Source organism: Leguminivora glycinivorella, chromosome 3 (genome assembly GCF_023078275.1).
Source record: "Leguminivora glycinivorella isolate SPB_JAAS2020 chromosome 3, LegGlyc_1.1, whole genome shotgun sequence".
Classification (NCBI taxonomy): Eukaryota; Metazoa; Arthropoda; class Insecta; order Lepidoptera; family Tortricidae; genus Leguminivora; species Leguminivora glycinivorella.
The window spans coordinates 9,541,936-9,554,409 of record NC_062973.1 but is presented as its reverse complement, the minus strand read 5'-3'; positions in this window follow the sequence as shown (position 1 = coordinate 9,554,409).

The window sequence follows — 12,474 nt, the reverse complement described above, 5'->3', positions numbered from 1 at the left end:
TTCGTTTTTATATTTCCGCAAATACTTAAGCCAAAATAAACGTTTCTTTACTTTTTATTTAAACGCTGAGGTGATAACGAAAACTTACTAATTACATAAAATAATTATACAACTTATACAAGCCTTGTTTTGGTACCAGTTTACCATGGAATTATGTACTTAGTACCGTGGTAGTACCTATTCAAAAATACCTATAAAAAAAAACAACCTAAAACTGACAAAGCTATAATGTCATAGACAATAAAATACCTATAACAAGGAGGTACCTACTAGCAGTACCTGCTAAGTCTTCTAAGCTGTTACCTGACGAAATGCGAATAAAATTTACTTATTAACAAATAAGTTACTTTTAATTAAAGTGTAGTATTTGTTAATAAGTTAACTTATTTATTAGTTATTTTATTTGTAAATATTTATTTTAAGTTACTTTTAATTAAAGTGTAGTAAAATAAATATTTACAAATAAACTTACTATTAAACCCCGCTCCTTATCGTTTCTGGTGCAAAAGTACCCATAATACTTATGGCGTTACCCCTTTGGATGGTTATGGATAACTTTTGCACCGAAAACGAATCAGCGCGGGGGCCCTCTCCTTCTTGCCGTAATCACAGTATAATAAGGAGTACTATCGTACAGTATGGCCACTACCGCTCCCCGCTGAAAGTGCCGCCCACCCCCTCTCGGTTACCTCACAGTTACCGCATGTCAAAAACGCGAACAGTCGACCTGTCATATCTCACTCACACAAGCATGGTACGCGTTCACCTACACGAGCTTAGAATGTGTGCTAGGAACGCGCTTCTTTCATATATTTGACCGCCAGTGACCGAGATGTGCCGTAATCTACGGCTACAGCCTATGTCGCGCACAAGCTCTTTTGCGTCGGCACCCCAGCAGCCCGCCGTCTCCACTGGAAACGGTACGAATATGTACCCGCCCAAAGGAGCATACTTCTGGCGCTTTATTAATGATGAAAAAATTGTAAGTTGTAATACTTGTAATTATACTCTCTGTGGTTGGTATGATTGCTGTATATTTTTGGTTTGATACTATTTATTGGTAAATTTATTTATTTATTTATCTGGCTTGTTGTATATTACTATTTATTTAAGTATGTTTATGTAAGTCTATTTATATTCTCTTATATGTGTATGTTTATTCAATTTGTGTGTTGGACATTAGAATAATTATGATTTTTTTATTTTATTTCGAAGCACCTACTCTTTTTGATTATGTTTGTTATTTCCGCTACCCAAAGGTTGTCTGGTAGAGATCGCTCTTTAGCGATAAGACAGCCTGTTGTCTGCCTCTATTTATAATCATTTGTTTTGTCTCCACTGTATCTTTTGCTGAGGTGTGCCAATAAAGAGTATTCTATCTATCTATCTATTATAACTACGAACGTATACATTTATCTTTGAAGGGTTATGCCTCATCGCGTGTCTGTTTCTGACGCACGACATTCTAACATGACACCGACTTCTGTTTTATCATAGTTTTATCTTTAAAACGTGAAGCTTAAGGTGAGTCCGATGAATTTTCCGCCAATCTGATTGAATTGGTAGATCAAAAAACGTACTATGGACGATATCCAGAAAATTGTGGGAGGATAGGAGGATCGGGGCTAGTAGCGTCCGTAGAAGAGAGGCATTATAGGCCCATAGCATGGGCTCAGCAGGGTGATAAAGAAATTCACCATAAATCTAAAGTTCATAATAAAATTAAGTTTGACGGCAAGTTCATTTCTGATCAAATTTCGTCTGTACTGGCCTTTAGAGTACCAAGATGTCTTTAACTAGGAGACTAATTGCATTACCATCATAGAGAACAATGGTGCACTTCCATTCGTTATTGTTACACAACAAAGTGGGATCGATTACGGAATCTTATGTCATTAATTATTTTCCTTGTAGTTAACCGTGGCACTTTGATTTTTTTGTTAAAGCCCTTGTAATGTTTTGAAATACAACAAACAACAGACAATTCTAAACCTAATAGGTACAACAGTGCTTTCCCTGAGGAAAATTTTTCTTAAGCCCTGTCGCCAGCGTACTGATTAAGTAGAAAAAACAATCTGGAAGTCACCAGCAACACGCTGAGGTGATGCCATTCTTTTATGTATTTTTCATGATGTTTATTTTGTCACCTGTACAATGTACATAATTATAATTAAGTATTCTTCTTTATTCGAAAAGTATAAAAATAAAATAATTACAATTAAGACTTATAGTATATATACTAATAACTAAAATATAACTGGTTAGTAGTGCATGAGCGTTTCACTGTATTATACTTTGGTAGCAATCAATGTCGCCTTTGTTAACCGCCGCCTCAAATCTCTCAAGGAAGGTGGTTCTCAATTCGTCTGTATGTTTTTTTTAATGTTTGTTCCACGATATCTCCGTCGTTACTGGGCCGATTTAGAAAATTTTTTTTTGATTAAATGAATATGCATACAGATTGGTCCCATTTTTCTCAGAACCCAGTTCTAATGATGGGATCCTGCAGAAATCGAGGGAACTCCTCAAATCTGAAAGGCATACATATGATGATTTTTATGTTTTTATAAAAACAGCATGCATTTACGTACGGTTACAGTGACATTTGGTGCAGTGGAACTGCTGATGATAGTCAGAATGGAACTCCTCAAATCTGAACGGCACACTTATAGTGACCTTGGTATTTTTATAAGAACAGCGTGCACTTACGTCCAGAACAGTGACATTTGATGCAGTGGAACTGCTGATGATGGTCAGAACCGAACTCCTCAAATCTGAACGGCACACTTATAGTGACTTTGGTATTTTTATAAGAAAAGCATGCATTTAAGTTCAGAATAGTGACATTTATTTGTTATGAGATGTGTTATGTTTGTTAAGCATATTGAGTTTTCAAGTCAAATTTTGTCAAGCTTTGAATTCTTATAATTGGATTCATGAGGAATTGAGGAAACTCCTCAAACGGTATATGTATATTCATTTGTGTTGCCATAAAATAATTAAAGCATTAAAAGCAGTTTTAAAAAATACTTACACATTTCTACATAATCCAACATTCGCAAGTAGCTTTCACCAGAACCCCAAAGGCGGCGGTTTTTTTTTTCTTAAAAATTATTATCTAATTAGTAAATTTGTTCATATTAATTACCTGCCGGCACAGAGTAAAACAGTAGGTACCGATGGTTTATATATATTTGACACATTAGTTTTATTTAATACATATTAACCTGCTATACATTGACATGACATTAAAATAAAATTAACATCTAATAGCTTCTACAGAACGTACAAACAGTGCATAATCTGTTAAAATTTTAGTACATCTTTACAGATAATGTAACTTACCGTAATTAATTATTTTTCAGTACAGATGGTGTTTTTTTACGCACTAGTGCGAGAAGTGGTTCATTATGTGACAGGTCGAAACTTCGGAGTGCCGTCTGTACTGAAAAACGTCTTACGATACACGTGCGAAAAGGAAATTCGTAACTCGTGTCGATTTAAAACACTCCCTTTGGTCGTATTTTAATTTATCGCCACTTGTTTCGAACTTCATTTTTTTGCACTTGTATCGTAATGTACTATTTCTCAAACATGCAATGAAATATTGATTTCATATTATTTTTTAGGCCTAGGCCTGCAAAGTAACTTTTTTTTATAAAATATTGTCCTTTAGAGCATTTTTTTTTATTTCATTGTATGTTTGAGAAAAGCACTATACATGCCTCGGCGTGAAAACGGATTCCCGGCCTCGTATCCCTATCCGGGCTCGCTCGCACGCTCGCTCGGCCGTATATACCCACTTGGCCGGTAATCCTCATTTTCCCGGCCTCTGATGTAATGTACTATTTAACTTCATTTCTAAATGTCAAATAGATACCTAATATATTGCATACAGCACTCTATTTATTTAGGACAGTTTGGTTTTTGATTCTAAACTTCATTACATCTATATAAAAACATAAATAATACTTAACTAGACATAATCTAACACACAACATATTCACACAAAACATATTCAACAAATAGAAAATAGGGGCTTGATCGGTGTCGGATAGTAGGGTGCCCAGAAGGCTGGTGGCATTGCCGCACTGAATAGCAATGCTAACGTGCTGGGTAAGAAAGGCTTGTCTTGTCCCTTCTGTAGCATCTATAAGACGCTAAACTAACATATCAATACAATACAATCCTTTATTGATAAAATAAAATTTTACACGTCAGGTACATGCTTACTGCTAGATTAAAAATTACATTAGTTATTAATAGGCAAGGCTGAGCGAGCGAATTTTATAATTATATGTGTATATTTGTATGCTTACAGTTTTACTCATTTGATACAGTGTTAGGTCTCGTAATAGGCATCAATTATCCGATGAATTATTTTATTAGACAGAAAAATCAATGATAGATTAATCAGAGGCCAAATGTAGCAAATGCTTACGGGCCTCCTGAAGATGCTTCGCAACAGGGAGTAAAACATGTCGAACGAATTTCGATGTTGATCCGTTATAACATATATGTAGGTATGTATGTGATGTATCCCAAGCAAGTTTTATTACAAATAGTAAACATGTCAAAATAATGGCCCATTCATTGAAGCTTACGCTAGCCGCACAATGAATTGGTTAACGTTACGTCAGTGCACTCCGAGTGGTACTAATTGCATCGACATTGGTCGCGTGCGCCGCAACGAGGCCTAGGTCGCCTGTTTGGAAACTGAATGGCTAAGATGAAATCACAATAAGTAGTATTAGTAGTAGTAGATAGTAATATATACTTTATTGTGCAAAAAAAAAACATATAAAACAGGGGAAAAAATGTACAAAGGCGATGCAAAGGATTTGGGATTTCTTCCAGGCCCCGTAGCCGAATGGCAATTCTGTGACGCGAAACGCCACCGAAACGCCGCAGTAAGGTAATCCGGCTCTGTGGCGCCAATGCGCCCGTGGTTTAAAACGAGGAATCTTGTGTGTTGCGAGGGTATCAAGGTATGTCAGGTTAAAACAAACTTTGCCACCGAGTGAAATACACAAAATTACGGTAAGTAATAAGGTGCCCATATCCATACAGGTAAGGTATTTATATTTCTACGCTTAAAATGGTCAACCGACTTAAATCATATTTTAAGGATTGTTTGAGACCCAAAACAAGTCGTGCCAGCGTAGGTAGGCGACTAGAATGGCGGAAATGCATTTTGTACCTCATGAATATTAATAGAACAAAGTGTCATTCCTGTCTGCGAACCTTGAAACATTTTACAATTAGGTAAATAAATAAATAAATATTGTAGGACATTCTTACAGAGATTGACTGAGTCCCACGGTAAGCTCAAAGCTTATTATGTGGGTACTCGGACAAAGATATACAAATAAGACACAAAATATCCATGACTCAGGATAGGTATTTACAACAGTTCAACACAAGACTTTAATTGACATTAAGTAATCACCAGACATGCTCAGTTACACGAAAGCTATCTTTTGTGGACCAGAAAAGAAATAAAGTGTGACTAATAGGTAAATACCCGTTTTAATACATGCGTTCTTCATTTGTTGCTGACCACTAAAGTTTTCAAGAATAATAGCCATTTCATAAACTATATAAACTACAATAAACTATAAATTGAAATAGATATCATACACGAAAGAAAAACGGCAAGGCCCACTGGTGGTGTTCCCTAGTTGTACAATAAACTAGATGATAATTGCTGTAGGTATTAATGTTCAAATTGTTTGAAAGTCATTGCCTTAATTCGCTAAATATCTGTTTTTAATTTTATATATTATAGATTTAAATAAATTTATTTCATTTTGTACGTATGTGTTTAGCATTTGATCTTAAGAATATACAATTTGGTAAACGTAGTGTGGGACACCCTCTGGCTAGATGGCGGGATGATTTGCATAGGGGGGCCGGCGGAAACTGGATGCATAAAGCAGCAGACCGGGCTCTGTGGCGTACCTTGGGGGAGGCCTATGTCCAGCAGTGGACTGCAGCGGGCTGATGATGATGAATATACAATTTATTTTGCCAAAACGTAGTCAACTTCTAAAGTTTCTAAACTATTGGTAATCTTTTACTAAGCAATCCTTATTTATTAAGCGTAAAAATAGGTACAAATATAGCCTAAAAATAAAACTAAATTAAATCTAAAATCCTAAACACTTAACTCTAAAACTAAAAACACACTTTACAATAGTTAATTTACCATATACAACCAAACATTACAACAAAAAAAAAAAAAGATTTTAGATACAGATGATATCCTAAATAATAAGACGCGAAATCGGACAAAAGTTATGAGGGGTTATCTGCAGTGTTATCCCAAACATATTCCACAGACAGACAGGTCTTTGGTTATGTCCCTAATAATTAAAACACGCGGTAAAATTTGTTCTATTTTGTATGTAAAACATTTTTTAGAATAAAAAAGATTAGTAGCGTTGAATTTGGTACCAACTCCTTACCTATGTTACATAATTGTTCACGCCAAGTTACTATGGACTATGGATAGCTTCAAATGAATGTGACTCTTAAAACAAACTGAGTGAGATCATTGGCTATGTGGACTGAATAATAAGTATACCAACACCCCACTGTCTGGCTTGACGGTCCATGTTTTTAGAGGCCAAAATGAGGTCACAATTGAGATTCACATCTCGATCGAGTTGAAAGTGAAGGCCAAGGTTATTGTTACTGTTACGTCACTAAAATAGTATTTTATACAATTGTGATATAATACAAAGCTTTTCAGTCGAGTACCATGTTTAGGCCACGAAGCTTGCTGAGTGGCCTAATAGTACGGTACGAGAGTGAAAAGCATTAAGCTATATCACTATTGTATACAATACTTTTTCTATGAGTCATCATCTTCATCATCAATGGACGACAAATATCATTATTCAAGTTAAATTAGTGTTCATTGCGTCGTTCACCGTTGTCTCAACATCGAATTACTTGGCAACCAATTGTTTGTAATAAGTAATAACCGTCTGTGATTGGTCGATAACGCGATAGATTTAAAAAAATGTGTTTCAGGTGCAAAAAAATTTGCCAGGTATCGCAAATTAGTATAGAACTTGTTTGAAGTTGTATTTTTGAATTTTTTTCAGTTAACTAAAGTGAAGTATCAAAGACTATCCAACACTGAAAAGTCAGCACGTATAGTTCAGTCTGTGGTGTGGTGTCCTAATTGACAGATTAAAGTCGACGAGTAGAAAAACAGATTTTGATAAGATTTTTCATTTATCGTGTTGCATTGCTAAAAGGTCGTTATACAACAGTAAAAAAAATAGTATTTCATTTCATTTATTTTCAACCTACTTTACTTAGTGTGTTTTCACATTATCCGGTCCAATATCGTATGTCGGACCGATATCCCATATAAACGCGGCTATCTTTGATTTTTTCCTTTGAAATCCTTCTTACATCCGATTTCGGATCGGATAATATGAAAATGCACTTACACTAACAGATAACTAAAACCAAACATCTAAGTTACCTATAGGTTACAACACAGGGTTATACAAATAAGCGTAAGTACTTAGGTACCTGCTTTGGAAAAGTAAAACAAAAAGAACTATACGAAGTCGAATGCATAAACTAGAGTCAGCAAAAATGTTCCGGGCATTTTTGAGATGTAATTACCTATACGAAGCCAAAGCCAACACTGTGCTTTTCTTTAGACAGTTCATGAAATTTAATGTTTATTTCAATTTGATTTAACACCAAGCAAATGCTGCAGGCCGTGTCAAAGGACGCATGCAAAGGTAACATCCACAATGGTGCAAGGAAGATTGGTAGGAGAAGAGTAAAACAAGAAGAACTATACGAAGTCGAATGCATAAACTAGAGTCAACAGAAATGTTCCGGGAGTTCCGGGCATTTTTGAGATATAATTACCTATACGAAGCCAAATCCAACACTTTGCTTTTCTTTCTGGTTAAAATTGTAATAAAAACGAATTATTTATTTAATTACCTGTGTAATTGATCAGATAAGATAACATAATATAATATTCATAAGATAAGTAATTTAAACACCGTGTAAAAGTTATTAATGATAAAGTGGATAACAATCTAAGTATCGTGTAAAATTTACATTCACGGCCTATCATTAAAATCGTTGTTGCCAAGCGCTCTACTTACACCCATTATAATTGCTACAGACATATAAGTACTTTCAAAGTCAACCATTAACCAGTCTAAAATTTGGCAAGGCCCCTTTCCCTACATTTCGAAATTAAATACGATAAAAATATGTGCAACTAAAAGTAGGTATCTCAATTTAAATTTTTGGTAAAACATGATTGATTGATTGATGGTTTTTATCGCAAGTTATTTATTAAAATCACTATTTCGGTGGCACTGAAACTTGAGCAAATTATATGCTCTGCCTACCCCTTTTAACAACACAGGCGTGAATTTATGTACGTAATGAATAAAGGCGTATTCTTGGGTAATAAGTTATACTTCATTATTAAAAAAAAACTATACTACTATACTAAAAGATCCCAGTCCCGCTTCGAATATCTAGGTAATTAAGCAAATAAACAGCAGAAGAAAATAGTTTTTTCATATTTATTTAACGAGGGACAAAAAAATAACCATGAGCATAGCGAGTGTTTGGAAAATTGGAACGGTTTCAAGGCACGTAGGTTAAACAAATTTTGCCACCGAGTTAAGCACAAAATTAAATTTTTCACCACACTAACACGAGGAAAATATTAACCTGAAAACATAAAACTAAATGAAATCCATAAAATGTAACTTTTGTTTTTTAAATCACTATTTAAATCCAGCTTTGGACGTCAAGTTATAAGTTTGTAAGAAATCCTTTTGCATCACTCTCGTGGAAAAAATGCAACGTCCTCGTCACCTCGGGAGAAACAAAATCCTTTTCACCACATCAACTGATAAAGGCTTACTTTGCTATTCGAAAACAAAAAACAAAAGTGCAAAGTAGTTTTATACAAATTTTAACTTGACATCTTGACCTGGCTGGTAGAATTTACCTATAAATGATGATTTTGAATCATAAATATTGAATAAATTGATAGATTTAATTTAGTTTGATGATTTACCTCTATAGTCAGCCACTCGCTACGCTCGCGGTTCAATATTGGAATCTTTCGCTTGCTCGGGTATCAATATTGGCACGTGCGGTTAAACAACAATTTTTCCCCCTTGTAAAACAAATAACTAGGTATTTGGTGTGGTTAAAAAGTTAATCTAAGTAGGTAGATGGACTTGCCTGATAGACGGTCTTCACACCACTGACCTTGTTGCTGTTACTGATATTTTTATAGCGTGTGCAGGCTATTCCTTACCTACATTAACATGCACCACGTAGGCAGTAAAGCACGTTTTACTTTTCACGTTCAAGATGAAGGCCGCTCGCACGCGAGCGAACGAAACATCTCATTCAAACTTGCTTAGTGACACCCTGACCTACAGAAGTTTGTTTACTAATATTTTCTAATATGTATATTAGACATAAATGTTTGAAGTTTTATCCATAACTACTATACACTTACGCTATTCCCAAACGAGGTGGGCAGAACACAAATTGCCCAAGTTTAGTGGCAATCTTGGCAATTAAGGGGTTGAAAGAATTGTGATTTTATCGAGTTTCCAGGTTCCCTTGTCTTTCTGTGGAAATACCTCTATATTAGCTATTTTAAATATATGATATGATACAGACATTACCGATATTTAAAAAAAAATTAAACCAGGTGTGTACACTCTTGGGTGCCTAAGATCGTTATCTATTAAACATAATCAAGGCACTCACGTAAAATTGTCCAAGATCGCTCAAAATGTTTCGCTACGAGAAGTAGTCTGCGTCGGGATACCATCGGCATCGCGCGAGCTCAATGAGAATGCTCCTCGTTACGGAGCGAAACATGTCGAGCGATCTTCGACAATTTTACGTGAGTGACCCGATTTTACATGTTTAATATCGACACTACTTTAACAAAAACTTGTATCTTCGTCTGTCAATGAAAAGAAAATTGTAGTAAGTATGTATGGAATGCATATAGACTTACTGCGTTTTAACTTTGAGGATAGCAGCGTGAGATACGAGATTTTTTCAAAGTAGTGACGATATGTCAGTATCTCACGGTAGTTTTGTTATTAAGATCGTTATTAGCTCAGAAAAGGATACATTCGTCCAAAACACCAGGTAGAAGGAGATTAAATCTTTCTACTTAATACTAGGGATGACGAAAAACTCCGAGAGTTTGAGTGCTTGGCAAAATCGCAAATTGCTGATTGGGACTCTATTACACCTATAGACGTCGAGTGGGAGAATGCCAAAAAACTACTAACTGAGAGCGCAGCTGTGGTATTCGGACATCAGAATACCAAATCTCAGGACTGGTTCGCAGACAACATCGAACATCTGCAACCCCTACTGGACTCAAAGCGCGAAGCCGCCCTGAGACACCGTCTGAGTCCCAGTCCGGAAACCAACAAAGCTCTTCGTACAGCTAAAGCTGCACTACAACGAAGTGCAAGGTACTTTGCTAACTCGTACTGGTTGGATCTTGGCCGCACTATACAACGGTGCGCGGACTGCGGGAACATAGGCGGTGTCTATGAAGGCCTCAAACGAATCGTTGGTCCTGTAGCAAGGAAAACAGCCCCTCTTAAGGATGCCAACGGTACTATCATAACAGATAGTCAAAAACAACTCGACCGTTGGGTGGAACACTACACCGATCTCTATTCGAACTCAATAGACATTCATCCGGAAGCAGCATTGTGCATGCCCAAACTAGATGTAAGGTTCGAGTTAGATGATCCACCGTCCATTGAGGAACTGACCAAAGCTATAGGTCGGCTAAAGCGTGGCAAGAGTCCTGGAGGCGACGGTACCCAAGCCGAAATTGTAAAACTTGAAAGCGTGAGGGCAATCTTGTACAATCTGCTGTGTAAATGCTGGAATGCGGGATATGTGCCTCAGGATATGCGTGACGCTAACATTGTCACACTATACAAAGGGAAAGGCGACCGTGGCGACTGCAACAATTACCGCGGCATTTCCCTTTTGAGCATAGTTGGCAAGCTTTTTGGTTCAGTCGTCTTATCCAGACTCCAAAAGCTTGCAGAACTCGTATATCCTGAGTCGCAATGTGGTTTCCGCTCAGGGCGATCCACAGTAGATATGGTTTTTACACTTCGCCAAATTCAGGAGAAGTGTAGAGAACAGAAAACCCCCTTGTTGTGGCTTTCGTAGATCTTAACAAGGCCTTCGATACGGTCAGCAGGGATGGCATGTACACGGCGCTAGAGAGCATTGGGTGCCCCCCTAAACTCCTGAGCCTCGTCAAATCGTTCCACGAGGACATGAAAGGCGCGGTAGTTTTTAACGGTAATTTGTCAGAACCGTTTGCTGTCTCCCGAGGCGTGCGACAGGGCTGCGTTTTGGCTCCTACCCTGTTTGGTATATACTTTTCGCTTATATTACATGCTGCTTTTAGCGATAACCAACAGGGTATCCATCTGCATACAAGGGCCGACGGAAAGTTGTACAACATATCACTCCTCAAATCAAAGAAAAAACGCGAGGATCTTTTCGTCGACAGCCTACTTTATGCCGATGACGCAGCCTTTGTTGCTACCTCCGAAAGTGAGCTCCAGTTAATGATGGATCAATTCTCCAAGGCCTGTTCCCTGTTTGCCATGTCCATCAACACCAAGAAAACGGTTGTATTAGCACAAGGTGTTAGTTTAGTCCCACAGATTTTACTCAATGGCACGCAGTTGGAGGTGGTTGATCGGTTTTGCTACCTAGGTTCGACCATAACTGACAATCTCTCGCTCGATGCAGAGGTTGACATTCGCATCGGCAAGGCAGCTACTACTTTCGGGAAGCTTCGTGCTCGAGTGTGGCAAAACAGACTCCTGACTACTAAGACCAAGGTACTGGTCTTTCAGGCTTCTGTATTGAGCATACTCTTGTACGGAGCCGAGACCTGGACGACGTATGCCAAAGTCGAACGCCGTGTCAACTCATTCTATATGCGCTGCCTGCGTAGGATCTTGGGCATATCATGGCAAGACAGGGTGACAAACCAGAGGGTTCTAGAAATCGCACAGCTACCCAGTCTGACCGCGCTTCTCAAACAGAGGCGACTGCGTTGGCTGGGGCATGTGCACAGGATGGAACCCTCCCGTTTACCACGCCGTGTTCTTGTAGGCGAAGTAGCGAATGCCAAAAGAGATGTTGGGAGACCATTGCTTCGCTTCAAAGACTGCGCTAAGAGGGACATGGCAGCCTTTAAAATCGACTACCAAAACTGGGAGAAGCTTGCGGAGAAGCGGACGGAGTGGCGAAAGTGCGTTGGAGATGGTCGCAAAGTTCGTCGATGAGACCTGGTTTGCGAAACTTGCTGACAAAAGGGAAAGAAGACACCATAGCGAAACGTCGCAATCGGTTGGAAGCTTCCCTTGTCAGATGTGTGGCAAA